This window comes from Adiantum capillus-veneris, chromosome 14, assembly GCF_014529385.1.
Source record: "Adiantum capillus-veneris isolate H3 chromosome 14, ASM1452938v2, whole genome shotgun sequence".
In the NCBI taxonomy this organism is placed as follows: Eukaryota; Viridiplantae; Streptophyta; class Polypodiopsida; order Polypodiales; family Pteridaceae; genus Adiantum; species Adiantum capillus-veneris.
Genome location: NC_140944.1, coordinates 113,554,869 through 113,568,815, shown reverse-complemented (window position 1 = coordinate 113,568,815; position 13,947 = coordinate 113,554,869).

Here is a 13,947-nt window from a genome sequence, read left to right as displayed (position 1 = left end):
TATGATCTTATTAAAAGGTATAAGTTAACACTGCGCTAAATATGCAATCCAATAAAAAAAATTGAATCATTATCATATATCATACAACTGTTGCTTTGCCACAAAGTTGAGGGGTCTTTGCCTCCAAATGTCGACATAACATTCAAATATTTAAATCAAATTTGCAATTACTTTAATTCACAAATGCATTGATCTGTTGGTGGATGGAAGGTCCACCTCACCATGCACTTTGATTTCCAAATCCTGGGGGGCAAAAATATTTGTGTTGGATTCTCCTTCTGGCATTGCACATGTTCTGGAACTTGCATTGCCTTCTACTTCCATTGTATTGCCATGCAATCCAATTTCCAAATCTTGGGCTACTAGAATATTTTTATTGGATTCTTCTTCTTGCCTTGCACATGCTCTAAAAGTTTCACTGTCTTCTTCCATTGGATTACTCTTTAAATTTATCTCCAATCGTTGTAGTGGTTGACATGGAGATTGATAGAATCTTTCTCAGTAGGGTCAATGGCATAAGCATCCTCTATACCAACAATCTTGAGTAAAACTTTGTCTACTGCAATATCTTTTTGAAGGACTGCAACTTTAAAGAACACCTAATTTTAGATTCCAAAGTCTCTTCAATTTTGATAAATCTTTTTTGTCACACTCTTAGAAAAAAATAATTACTCAAATAACAGATTTACTAAATGAAAACATATCTACAATGAATTTATTTATATGCTCCTTCTTGTCTAGAGATTCCTAATCTTTATCTAGCTCCATTAGTTCTTTTTCCATGACGGTGGTGTCTAGTACTATACTTGGACATAGGTTACATTTTGGTCATCTCGTCACAACCCTTTGATATTTTTACTCAACATAATGTAGTTCATGGTGTCAAAGGGTTTCCTTTATGTTAGTTAGACAACCCTATGGACTCATGGCCATAGGGTGGCAAAGGTGACCTATGCTTTAACATCTTAATGTACTATAAACAAGGAGTACTCAATGGCCCCAAGATCATTGGTGACCTAATTGTATCTATAGGGGATTTATATTGGGACCCTATGGACCAAGGGGAATAGGGTGCCCTTTGTATGGTTTGACCATAGCATGGTATGATTTTAACATAAGAGTCCATAGTGTTACATAGAACCTATTTATCTTGGCTTCTTAAGTGTCACTTGGAACATCACACAATACGTCCAAATATGCTAAAAACATGTGATGCATAAACTATGCCACCCTTATGGCTTGAAGACCATAGGGTCCTTTGCAAGTGTAGACTATAAAAGGAGTTTGGATTTGGACAATAACCTATGCCCGTATGAAAAGAGAAAAGTACAAATAATACTAACAATAGATTTCAAAGTGCAAATGGGAGCATTAAAAAGAGAATCAACAATAGCTTTGTAGGTGCTCATTTTAAATGCTAGATAGTTTTCTAAGTCTTAAATTTCATGGTTTTCTTGATTTTAAAGTCACATGATTACAAATACATTTTTTTAAAATTAAATTCAATACCACATTTACTTTTTTCAATGTTCTAATAACTTTGTATGTAAATTTGGTTGTTTGACAAAATCCTCAAAAATATAAGACGTTGGAATTTTTGAAAGAATTGAAAGGGTGGCATATTTTTAATATGTTAGGAAACCATACTCAAGAAACTAATCAAGGTCAAAAAATTCAAAAGGAAGTTTTTTGAAAGTGCAAACACATCCACAATGTTCATTAATAGGTCTAAGATATTGACTTCAATGCATTTGGTTGTCTTTGATTTAACACCTAAAAATAAAAAAAAATCTACAAACTTAAACAATTGTCAGACATTATACAATCATTTCTTTGCAATAAACCTTGATAAAATGTTCCGATTGCTACATGACAAGCTAAAAAATTGTACTAGTCCTAGCTTCCCTCTATTAAAAAGTTTTCAAGATATAAATTTTCATTCTTTGCATCATCTAGATGAAAAACAAAATCATAGTTTGGACCAAAATACTCGCACTTTATATCTTTGAATAAAATCTTATTTCAATTGAAGAACTAGATCTTCACATAATCCAAAGGACAAATGCTTCATAAACCATTTTCACTTTGATACTCGATGTCTACTATCTAAGCAAGTAATGGCATTTACAACAAATGTTGAATATATGTTTAATCTAGTTATTTTCAATACAAAGATAATTATTTCAAACCTTACACCATCAATTCACAATAGAAGAACTTATTTCATTCTTAATAGAATATTAAACCTTAATCAGAAGCTAAGAAATATAAGTCCTTAATGTATATTAACCCTATGATTCCAAGGTTATAAGTTGACATATCTTCTCCCATATATTCTTCCATAAGTTTGGTCTGGTATTCACACACTATGACCCTGAGATCTTCAACAAGATAGTAAGCCCAAAGAACAATGTTTTTGAGACACTTAAAGAGTCTTTAGGTGTGACCTAGAATAACCAACCTATGGCCTAAAGGCCACACGGTGTCATGTGATATTTTATAAGATGTGTCCATAGAGATCTAAGTGATTTGCATCCATGGGGTGGTTTAAGTGCCCCTCAGGAGATTCTATGTCAACACCCTATGGCCCTAAGGCCTTAGGGTATCCCAAATGCTATTGGATAACTTATTTTTCCTTCTAGAGATTTTATGTTGACACCCTATGTCCCTAAGGTTGTAGAGTAGCCCAAATGCTTATGTGAACTTTTAGAGACTTTATGTAATCATCCTATATCCGTAAGATTGTAGGGTAGACCAAATGGTTTTGGGGGATTCTATGTTGACACCCTATGGACCTAAGGCTATAGAGTAGCCCAAATCCTTATGTGCCCTTTTATAGACTCTATGTAATCACCCTACGTTTGTAAAGTTGTAGGGTATCCCATTTTCTTTTGGGGGATTCTATGGCCCTAGGGCCATAGGGTGCTATGTCTACAAAGAACTCTATGATCCTCAAGTCATAGGGTGGGTGTTCTTCCCAAACCTCATATGATCACTTAACTTTAAAGTATTACATAATTTATCTTATGACCATATATATATATATGTAATTCTATTTGCCACAACATGTCCATATAATATCATACACTTAAATCTAATTCATTTATTGTGAAAAAAATTAAACTCATAAGTTCACATTTTTCAAAGAAAATAAACTGAGAAAAATAACAAACCAAACATCAATGTTTTTAACGTCATGGGCGGATTTGAGATGGGAAAAATAAAATAGAATGATAGAAATAATAATCTAAATATCAGTAATGTAATATCATGGGTGGCTAGCTTAACCTGTTTCCTGTAGAGTTTCTAGAATGGCATCAGCATTGGCATCCAATGGCTCTTCATTTGTGTCTTTCTTTGAATCCTTGGCATTGACTTAATCTGTGGTATCCACACCTGGCCACCTTCTAAGATCAAGGTCTTCTTCCACTATGGAGTGGAAAAGAGCTTCCAATTGCATCACTTGATCACTAGTACATGCAACTGATATCACCTTCTCTATTGTTGTAGTGCCTCTTTAGTCCCATAGCCTAATGAGACTATGTCTATTACTTGATCAACTTCTTTAACACAGGTGCATTTGATTGCACGATGCACAAAAAACGCTTTAGTCGTGGTCACATCATCATACTCATCGTCGTTGATGTAGAGAGTATGCATTGGCTCCAATACTGACTCTTTAATACTAGAGTAGTTGGTGTACTTCTCTCCTTAACTAAAGAGTGCCCAAGACCCAAAAATTACTTTGCAAAGAACACATGTTTGGACGGTCTCTGATCCCATTAAGGAGCTCAAAGGTAGAACATGCATTTCATACCATTTAGCTTTTTTAGAAATTACCTTCTCTAGGGAAGCAGCATCCTGATACTTGACTAAGCCAGCAATTAAAAACTCTGATGGTTGATGTGCTACCTCACATACTCCATCAATTACTTTATCAAATTGGATAGCACTCCATGTAAGAATTTTCTGTGTTGTATCTATGATACAAACACCAACACAGATTGTAGAGTTATTCTCACTGCAGAGAAACTCAATGCCTTCCAAATTCTTTCCAACACACTTGATTATCCACGGTAAACTGAATTGCAAACTAGAAGTGCCATTCTTTTTTGCAATGATCCACTGCACATATCCCCTAGTGATCTCAGGAATTGCCTCTTTCTCCTTTTCTTTTTGTAGTAGGAGATTTAGCCATTGCGTACAGCTCATGAAGAGAGATTTGTAGATCTCATCCGTAATGTTATAATGAGACTTACATTCATCCCATGAAGTAACTGCTATTGCTTATGGATCTAGCTCTTTAAATGCCATCAACATTTGAGGTTCAAAAACCCTCGTCTGCTTTAAGTTCGTTGCACATGCAGTGAGGTCGAGCATGCTTGCTTGATGTGGTTGCTTCACTAAGCAGATCTTCTCTTATGTCAGCTCCTGTTGTAGTAACTTGACATCATTATCTTCTAAACCGTTTAGGCATCTAAAGGTTGTTATGCTTGGTTGTCGTCCATGAGCAGCTGATGTCTGATGCTTCTCCAAGATGTTTATCCACTAATCATAGATTTCATCATTCTTTATGACCATGTGTGCTTCTTTGCTGGCAAATGATTTATGGTTGAACGTGATATTTTCCACATTTACAAAGACCTTTAAAATAAATAAAAAAAATAACTTCATTTCAAGACATATTTGTAACAAAACAAGCATAGGGAAGTGGAACTTATATCCCCAAGATGCTGGACTTGGATGATCGATAGGAACTCCTGCCTTGGGTTTTGTTGGTTTAGAATATGCAAGCCATTGACTATGACCATGCTTCAAGACACCCACATAAGGCTGGTGCTTCTTTGAGCTCTCATTCTCTCCATGTTCTCCATTTTGGATATTAAAATAGCAACCTCTTTGGGAGCATCTACCACTATCCTTGTAGTTCTAAACTTGTAGAACTCTTTTCTCAAAGCATACTTAGTGCTGTTGTTACACAGAAAATCTCTAGCCTCTATGATGGAATGCTGATAAGATAGAATCCAATAGTGGTATGTTGATAGCTTGTCTCCATGCATTTCAGCTGTTTGTAAAGGCATTTTTGTAACTAGGTTATACGGGATTAGGTCTGCTGCATTGGAGATTGGCCTAGAGTGCCCTGCAAATTGCTTCAACAGGTATTTCACATACACATCTGACAATGGTCTGCATTTATATCCATCTGGTACAAGGTTTCATTGCTCAACTGGGATCAAATGGGTGAACTGTACACCAAATTTAAAATAGTGTTTAATTTCAACTTATCCATTATAGCCCACTCTTAGAATTTTTGGCAACTTCTTTATCAAGCCCTTTTTCTTTGGGCTGTATAATAGAGTCCAACACAACTAAGGATACTGAGTCCACAACCACTACCATTGAGGGGGTTTCAACTGCTAGGGTTGCAAGTCCACTAGAATCTCCTGCTTCTTGAGTTTGTAAGGGTATAATTGAAAGATTTTCTTTGGCCACATTGTCCCCTCTATGTTAAACCATGTGGTCCTAGGTCCAAAGGGTGCCAACAAAATGGTTCTATAGGTGTACCTAGGCCACCTTATGGTACTAGGATCACAAGTTCTGTTATGACATTAGAGCAACCTTGCGGCCCTAGGGCCATAGGGGTCCAAATTAGTATCCCTTGAATGGCCAAAATGCTCCTTTAGACCCTCTTCACCAACACCCTATGGTCCAAGGTCCATAGGGTTCCCACTAATTGAATCAAAGTTCTTATGTCCATGGTGTCCATTTGGGTGCACTTGAGTGGTCAAAATGCCTTTAGAGTTTCTACAATGGCCAGAAGGTGCACTCTACTCTAATGAGAGTTTATGTATACATGGTTCCCGTGTAGGTGTCATTGACTGGCATAAATGTCCCCATTGAGCTTCTACATTATCACATTGTAAACTAACTCACATTCTCTAGCCATGCCTGATCCCCGCACACCTCGGTCTAGAGGTGCACGGAGGTCAGGACCATTGGGTTATAATCTTGTCTTTATTGGTCAATGCCTATATTCATGGATGTCACGTAAGTGCACCCCCATGTCTACATGACAATGCATGCTGTGGGCAAAACCTCTTTGCCTTCTAGTTTAGTTCTAAGTTGTGCCCTAGGTCCATAGGGTTCCCTATAATCAAATCAAAGTTCATATATTCATGGTGCTCATGTGGGTGCTCATGAGTGCCCTAAATACCCTTTAGAGATTCCACATGGGCATCCTATGGACCTAGGGCTGTAGGGTGCATTCTAATCTAATGAACCCCTTTGCCCTAAGGCCACAAAGGGTGCTCTTTTTCTTAGCTAGAAACACTATCGCACAAGGCCACAAGGTGCTCTTTGTGCTAGCTAGAAACCCTATGGTCCTAACACCACCAAAGGGTTATTTTTTTAATAGATAAACACCCTCTGGTCCTAAGTCCATAGGGTGCTCTTTGTGTAAGCTATAAACCCTATGGCCCTAAGGCTATAGGGTGCTCTTTGTGATTGCTAGAGACCCTATGGTCCTAAGTCCACAGGGTCCTCTTTGGGTGATGGCTAAGTCCATAGGGTTTCTAGCTTACACAAAGAGCTCCCTATTGCCCTAAGGCCATAGGGTTACTAGCCATCACAAAGAGCACTGTGTGGCCTTAGATCCATAGGATTTCTAGAGATCATAAAGAACACCATATGGACCTAGAAACCCTATGGCCCTAAGGCAATAGGGTGCTCTATGTCCCTAAGTCCACAAGATCACAAAGAGTTTACTAACCACCACAAAGATTACCCTATCGCCTTAACGACAAAGGATTCCCTAAGGCCATAGGACGGTGCTCTTTGTGGTTGTTAGTAACCTCTTTGTGCTATTGCGGCCTTAGAGCCATAGGTTTTCTAGCCATCACAAAGAGAACCCTATACGGTGCTCTTTGTGACTTGTAGAAACCCTATGTCCCTAAAGACATATGATGCTCTTTGTGATGGCTAGTAACCCTAGGGATCTCTTTGTGTAAGATAGACATCCTATGGCCTTAATGAAATAGGGATCTCTTTTTGTAGGCTAAAAACCCTATGGGCCACATGCTTCTCTTTTTCTTAGATACAAACACTATGGATTAAGGCCACATGGTGGTCTATTTTCTAGCTAAAAACCCCATGGCCCTAAGGCCACATGGTGCTCTTTCTGTTAGTTAGCTAGAAACTCTATGACCCTAAGGCCACAGGGTTCTCTTTGTGTAAGTTAGAAACTCTATGTCCCAAAGGTCACATGGTGTACTTTGTGATGTCTAGAAACACTATGGACCTAAGGCCACAGGGTGCTTGTTTTATTATCTAGAAACACTTGGGCCATAAGGCCACAAGGTTCACTTTGTGTTAGCTAGAAACCCTATGGTCCTAACACCACAAGGTGAGTTTTTTTATACTTGAAAACCCTCTGGTCCTAAGGCCCCAGGGTGATCTTTGTGTAAACTAGAAACCCTATGGCCTTAGGGCCATAGGATGGTCTTTTTGATGGCTAGAGACCCTATGGCCCTAAGGCCACATAGAGATCTTTGTTTAAGCTAGAAGCCCTATGGCCCTAATGCCACATGGTTCTCTTTGTGATAGCTAGAAACTCTATGGACCTTAGGCCACAAGGTTCTCTTTGTGTAAGTTAGAAACCCTACGTCCCAAAGGCGACATGGTGCACTTTGTGATAGCTAGAAACCCTATGGCCCTAAGGAAACAGGGTGCTAATTTTTGTTAGCTAGAAACACTATGGCCATAAGGCCACAAGGTGCTCCTTGTGTTAGCTAGAAACCCTATGGTCCTAACACCGCCACATGGTGATTTTTTTAATAGCTAAAAATGCTCTAGTCCTAAGTCTATAGGGTGCTCTTTGTGTAATTTAGAAACCCTATGGCCTTAGGGTCATAAGGTGCTCTCTGTGATGGCTAGAGACCCTATGGCCCTAATGCCATAGGGTCCTAGGTTACTAGCCATCACAAAGAGCACTATGTGGCCTTAGATCCATAGGATTTCTAGCAATCACAAAGAACATCATATGGCTGTAGAAACCCTATGGCCCTAAGTCCATAGGGTGCTCTTTGTGATAGCTAATAACCCTATCTCCCTAAGTCCACAAGATCACAAAGAGGTTACTAACCACCACAAAGACCACCCTATGGCCTTAATGCCAAAGGATCCCGTAAGGCCATAGGGTGCTCTTTTTGGTCATTAGAAACCTCTTTGTGCTATTGTCGCCTTAGAGACATAGGTTTTCTAGCCATCACAAAGATAACCATATGGCTCTAAGACCATAGGGTGCTCTTTGTGACTTCTAAAAACCCTCTGACCCTAAGCCACACAATGCTCTTTGTGTTGGCTAGTAACCCTATGGCCTAGGGCCATAGGGAGCTCTTTATGTAAGCTAGAAACCCTGAGGCCTTAAGGACATAGGGATCTCTTTTTGTAAGCTAAAAACCATATGGGCCACATGGTTCTCTTTTCTTAGATACAAACACTATGGACTAAGGACACATGGTGGTCTATTTCTTAGCTAGAAATCCTATAGCCCTAAAGTCACATGGTGATCTTTCTGTTAGTTAGCTAGAAACTCTATGACCCTAAATCCACAGGGTTCCCTTTGTGTAAGTTAGAAACCCTATGTCCAAAAGGTCACATGGTGCACTTTGTGATGGCTAGAAACCCTATGGACCTAAGGCCATAGGGTGGTCTTATTGTTAGCTAGAAAGACTATGGCCATAAGGCCACAAGGTGCTCTTTGTGTTAGCTAGAAACCCTATCATTAGGAGATTTCAGAGGTCTTTTGGAGGGCCTTTTGGAAGAGAGAGGAAAATAAGCTCCTCCAATGAGAGAAGAGCCTACGTTACGTAGAAAAATAGATTGATATTAACAAAAATATAAAAGGTGTCCCTCTTCTCATCGAGCACCTTTTTCAGAAGGTAGATGCGGTGCATTTGATACGGCTTACGTCATCACTAGAACTCAAAAAGTTACAAAACTATCAAGTGGTGGAAGATTTTGAAACTTTTGATACTGTCAATGCGTTCGGAACGCCCAAATATTCTAGAAATGAATGTCCAATTGCCTGGCTCCGACATCCAAAGAGGCAAAGAATGTCAAAAACCCCTAAAAGAACATTTTACTAATGGCGCACGAGGGGGCATTCCAAAATTTTGGAATGCCTCATCGCGCGCCGTTAGTAAAAAGCCCCTTTTTTCCTCTTTTAGGGAGCTTTTTGAGAGGAAAATGTCAAAAAATCTCTAAAAAGGCCTCCATCTATCACATAGGTTTTTTCTTCATCATCTTAGCCTTAGAGATCATAATTTCGGGTCTATAAGAGTGAGCACGCACACCCATTGTTACAATTCTACAAAGTGCATTTTGATCACACACACACACACACACACACACACACACACACACACAGACAAATATAATATACACACAAACACACAGAGACACAAATATAACATACACACACAAACACAGAGATACACACACTCACAAACAGACAGACACACAAATATAACATACACACACACACACACACAGAGCCCCCCCCCCCTCTCTCTCTCTCTCTCTCTCTCTCTCTCTCTCTCTCTCTCTCTCTCTCTCTCTCTCTCTCTATACTAAAGGCGCGCGTAGAGAGGCACAACCGGTGTGCATGTCTCTATGCACGCCTTTAGTACTATGCATCCACCAGTGTATGTGTTTATGTGTGTATGTGTGAGTGTTATAGAGAGAGGAAGTAAGGCGGCGGAAAGAGAGAGAGAGTCTTTCTGTTACCTTATACTAACGGCGCGAGGAGGTGTTTTTTGAGGTCAAAACATGCTCCACGCGTGCCGTTAGTAACGGGAGTCTCTCACTCTCTCTCTCTTTAAATATGCTAAGCTATAGAAAGGAGAGGGAGAGGGAGAGGGAGAGAGAGAGAGAGAGAGAGAGAGAGAGAGAGAGAGAGAGAGCATGGTGCAAAAGTGCAATAGAGAAACATGGGTAGGCTTTCTTGAAAGATAATTGTGCAAAAATCACTAAAAGGAGCTTTGTACTAACGGCACACAAAGGGGCTTTCTAGCATTTTAGAATGCCTCTTCGCGCGCCTTAAGTAAAAAACCCATTTTTTGGGGTTTTTTGACATTTTTCGCCTCTCCGAATGTCGGAATGAGACAAGTAGACATTCATTTTCAAGGTATTTTGGCGTTCCAGACGCATTGGTGGTGCAAAAGCCTCAAAATCTATCACTATTTGATAGTTTGGGACTTTTCAACTTTCAGTGATGACGTAAGCTGCCTTGAATGTGCCGCACCTGCCTCCTGAAAAAGACGCTCGCATTAAATAAAAAAGTGACCGTTTTCAAAGACGATTGGGAATATAAATCTACTTTTTAAAGTGCCTGGTTGTCCTTTTGGACGTACTCACAAGGTGCAAGTGCATTTTAAAAAAAGTTTCTAGAGAGAGAAATATAATTTCTTACAAGGCCCTCCAAATGATCTCCGAAATTTTCTAATGGGTCCTAATACCACATAGTGAGTTTTTTAATACATATAAACCCTATGGCCCTAAGGCCACAGGGTGCTCTTTGTGTAAACTCAAAACCCTATGGCCCTAAGGCCATAGGGTGATCTTTGTGATCGCTAGAGACCCTATGGCCCTAAGACCACATAGAGATCTTTGATTAAGCTAGAAGCCCTATGGCCCTAATGCCACATGGTGCTCTTTGTGATGGATGAAACTATATGGCCCTTAGGCCACACGGTTCTATTTCTGTAAGTTAGAAACCCTATGTCCAAAAGGCCACATGATTCACTTTGTGATGGCTAGAAACCCTATGTCCAAAAGGCCACATGATTCACTTTGTGATGGCTAGAAACCCTATGGCCCAAAGGCCACAGGGTGCTCTTTTTGTTAGCTAGAAACATTATGGCCATAAGGCCACAAGATGCACCTTGTTATAGCTATAAACCCTATGGTCCTAACACCACCACAGGGTGAGTTTTTTTATACCTAACAACCCTTTGGTCCTAAGGCCACAAGGTGCTCTTTGTGTAAACTAGAAACCCTATGGCCCTAAGGCCATAGGATGCTCTTTGTGATGGCTAGAGACCCTATGTACTTAAGGCCACATATACATCTTTGTTTAAGCTAGAAGCCCTATGGCCGTAATGCCACATGGTGCTCTTTGTGATGGCTAATAAATCTATAGCGCTTAGGCCACAGGGTTCTCTTTGTGTAAGTTAGAAACCCAATGTCCCAAAGGCCACATGGTGCACGTTGTGATGGCTAGAAACCCTATGGCCCTAAGGCCACAGGATGCTCTTTTTGTTAGCTAGAAACACTATGGCCATAAGGCCATAAGGTGCTCCTTGTGTTAGCTAGAAACCCTGTGGTCCTAACACCACCACATGGTGATTTTTTTAATAGCTAAAAATCCTCTGGTCCTAAGGCCATACGATGCTCTTTGTGTAATCTAAAAACCCTAAGGCCATAGGGTGCTCTCTGTGATGACTAGAGACCCTATGGACGTAATGCCATAGGGTCCTCTTTGTAATGGCTAAGGCCATAGGGTTTCTAGCTTACACAAAAAGCTCCCTATGGCCTTAGGGCCGATCATAGGGTTACTAGCCATCACAAAGAGCATTGTGTGGACTTAGATCCATAGGATTTGTAGCAATCACAAAGAACACCATATGGCCCTAGAAACCCTATGGCCCTAAGACCATAGGATTCTCTTTGTGATAGCTAATAACCCTATGTCCCTAAGTCCACAAGAGCACAAGAGGTTACCAACCACCACAAAGAGCACCCTATGGCCTTAACGCCAAAGGATCCCATAAGGCCATATGGTGCTCTTTGTGGTCATTAGTAACCTCTTTGTGCTATTGTGGCCTTAGAGCCATAGGTTTTCTAGCCATCACAAAGAGAACCATATGGCTCTAAGGCCATAGGGTGCTCTTTGTGACTTCTAAAAAAACTCTGACCCTAAAGACACACAATGCTCTTTGTGTTGTCTAGTAAGCCTATGACCCTAAGGCCATAGGAAGCTCTTTATGTAATCTAGAAACCCTATGGCCTTGAGGACATAGGGTCTCTTTTTGTAAGCTAAAAACCCTATGGGCAACATGGTTCTCTTTTTCTTAGATACAAACACTCTGGATTAAGGAAACATGGTGGTCTATTTCTTAGCTAGAAATTCTATGGCCCTAAGGCTATATGGTTATCTTTCTGTTAGTTAGCTAGGAACTCTATTACCCTAAGTCTACAGGGTTCTCTTTTTTTAAGTTAGAAACCCTATTTCCCAAAGGTCACATGGTGCACTTTGTGATGGCTAGAAACCCATGGCCCTAAGGCCACAGGGTGCTCACATGGTGCACTTTGTGATGGCTAGAAACCCTATGGCCCTAAGGGCACAGGGTGCTCTTTTTGTTAGCTAGAAACACTATGGCCATAAGGCCACAAGGTGCACCTTGTGTTAGCTAGAAACCCTATGGTCCTAGCACCACCACATGGTGGGTTTTTTATACCTAAAAACCCTCTGGTCCTAAGACCACAGGGTGCTCTTTGTGTAAACTAGAAACCCTGTGGCCCTAAGGCTATAGGGTGCTCTTTGTGATGGCTAGAGACACTATGGCTCTAAGGTCACATAGAGATGTTTTTTAAAGCTAGAAGTCCTATGGCCCTAATGCCACATGGTGCTATTTGTGATGGCTAGAAACTCTATGGCCCTTAGGTCACAGGATTTTCTTTGTGTAAGTTAGAAACCCTATGTCCCAAAGGCCACATGGTGCACTTTGTGATGGCTAAAAACCCTATGGTCCTAAAGTCACAAGGTGCTCTTTTTGTTAGATAGAAACACTATCTCCATAAGGCCACAAGGTGCACCTTTTGTTAGAAACCCTATGGTCCTAGCACCACCACATGGTGATTTTTTTAATAGCTTAAAACCCTCTGGTCCTAAGGTCATAGGGTGCTCTTTTTGTAAGCTAGAAACCTTTTGTCCCTAAGGCCATAGGGTGCTCTTTGTGATGGCTAGAGACCCTCTAGATCTAATGCCACAGGGTCCTCTTTTGTGATGGCTAAGGCCATAGGGTTTCTAGCTTACACAAAGAGCTTCCTATGGCCCTAAGGCCATAGGGTTACTAGCCATCCGAAAGAGCACTATGTGGCCTTAGATCCATAGGATTTATGGCAATCACAAAGAACACCATATGACCCTAGAAACTTTATGGCCCTAAGTCCATAGGGTGCTCTTTGTGATAGCTAATAACCCTATGTCCCTAAGTCCACAAGAGCACAAAGAGGTTACTAATCACCACAAAGAGCACCCTATGGCCTTAACACCAAAGGATGCTGTAAGTCCATAGGGTGCTATTTGTGGTTGTTAGTAACCTCTTTGTGTTATTGTGGCCTTAGAGCCATAGGTTTTCTAGCCATCACAAAGAGAACCCTATGGCCCTAAGGCCATAGGCTACTGGGTGCTCTTTTTGACTTCTAGAAACCCTATGGTCCTAAAGTCAAACGATGCTCTTTATGATGGCTAGTAACCCTATGGCCTTAGGGCCATAGTGAGCTATTTGTGTAATCTATAAACCCTATGTCCGTAAGGACATAGGGATCTCTTTGTGTAAGATAAATACCCTATGGGCCACATGGTTCTCTTTTTCTTAGATACAAACACTATGGATTAAGGCCACATGGTGGTCTATTTGTTAGCTAGAAACCCTATGGCTCTAAGGCCACATGGTGCTCTTTTGGTTACCTACAAACTCTATGACCCTAAGGCCAGAGGGTTCTCTTTGTGTAAGTTAGAAACCCTATGTCCCAAAGGTCATAGGGTGCACTTTGTGATGGCTAGAAACCCTTATGGACCTAAGGCCACAGGGTGCTCTTTTTGCTATCTAGAAATACTATGGCCATAAGGCCACAAAGTGCTCTTTGTGTTAGCTAGAAACC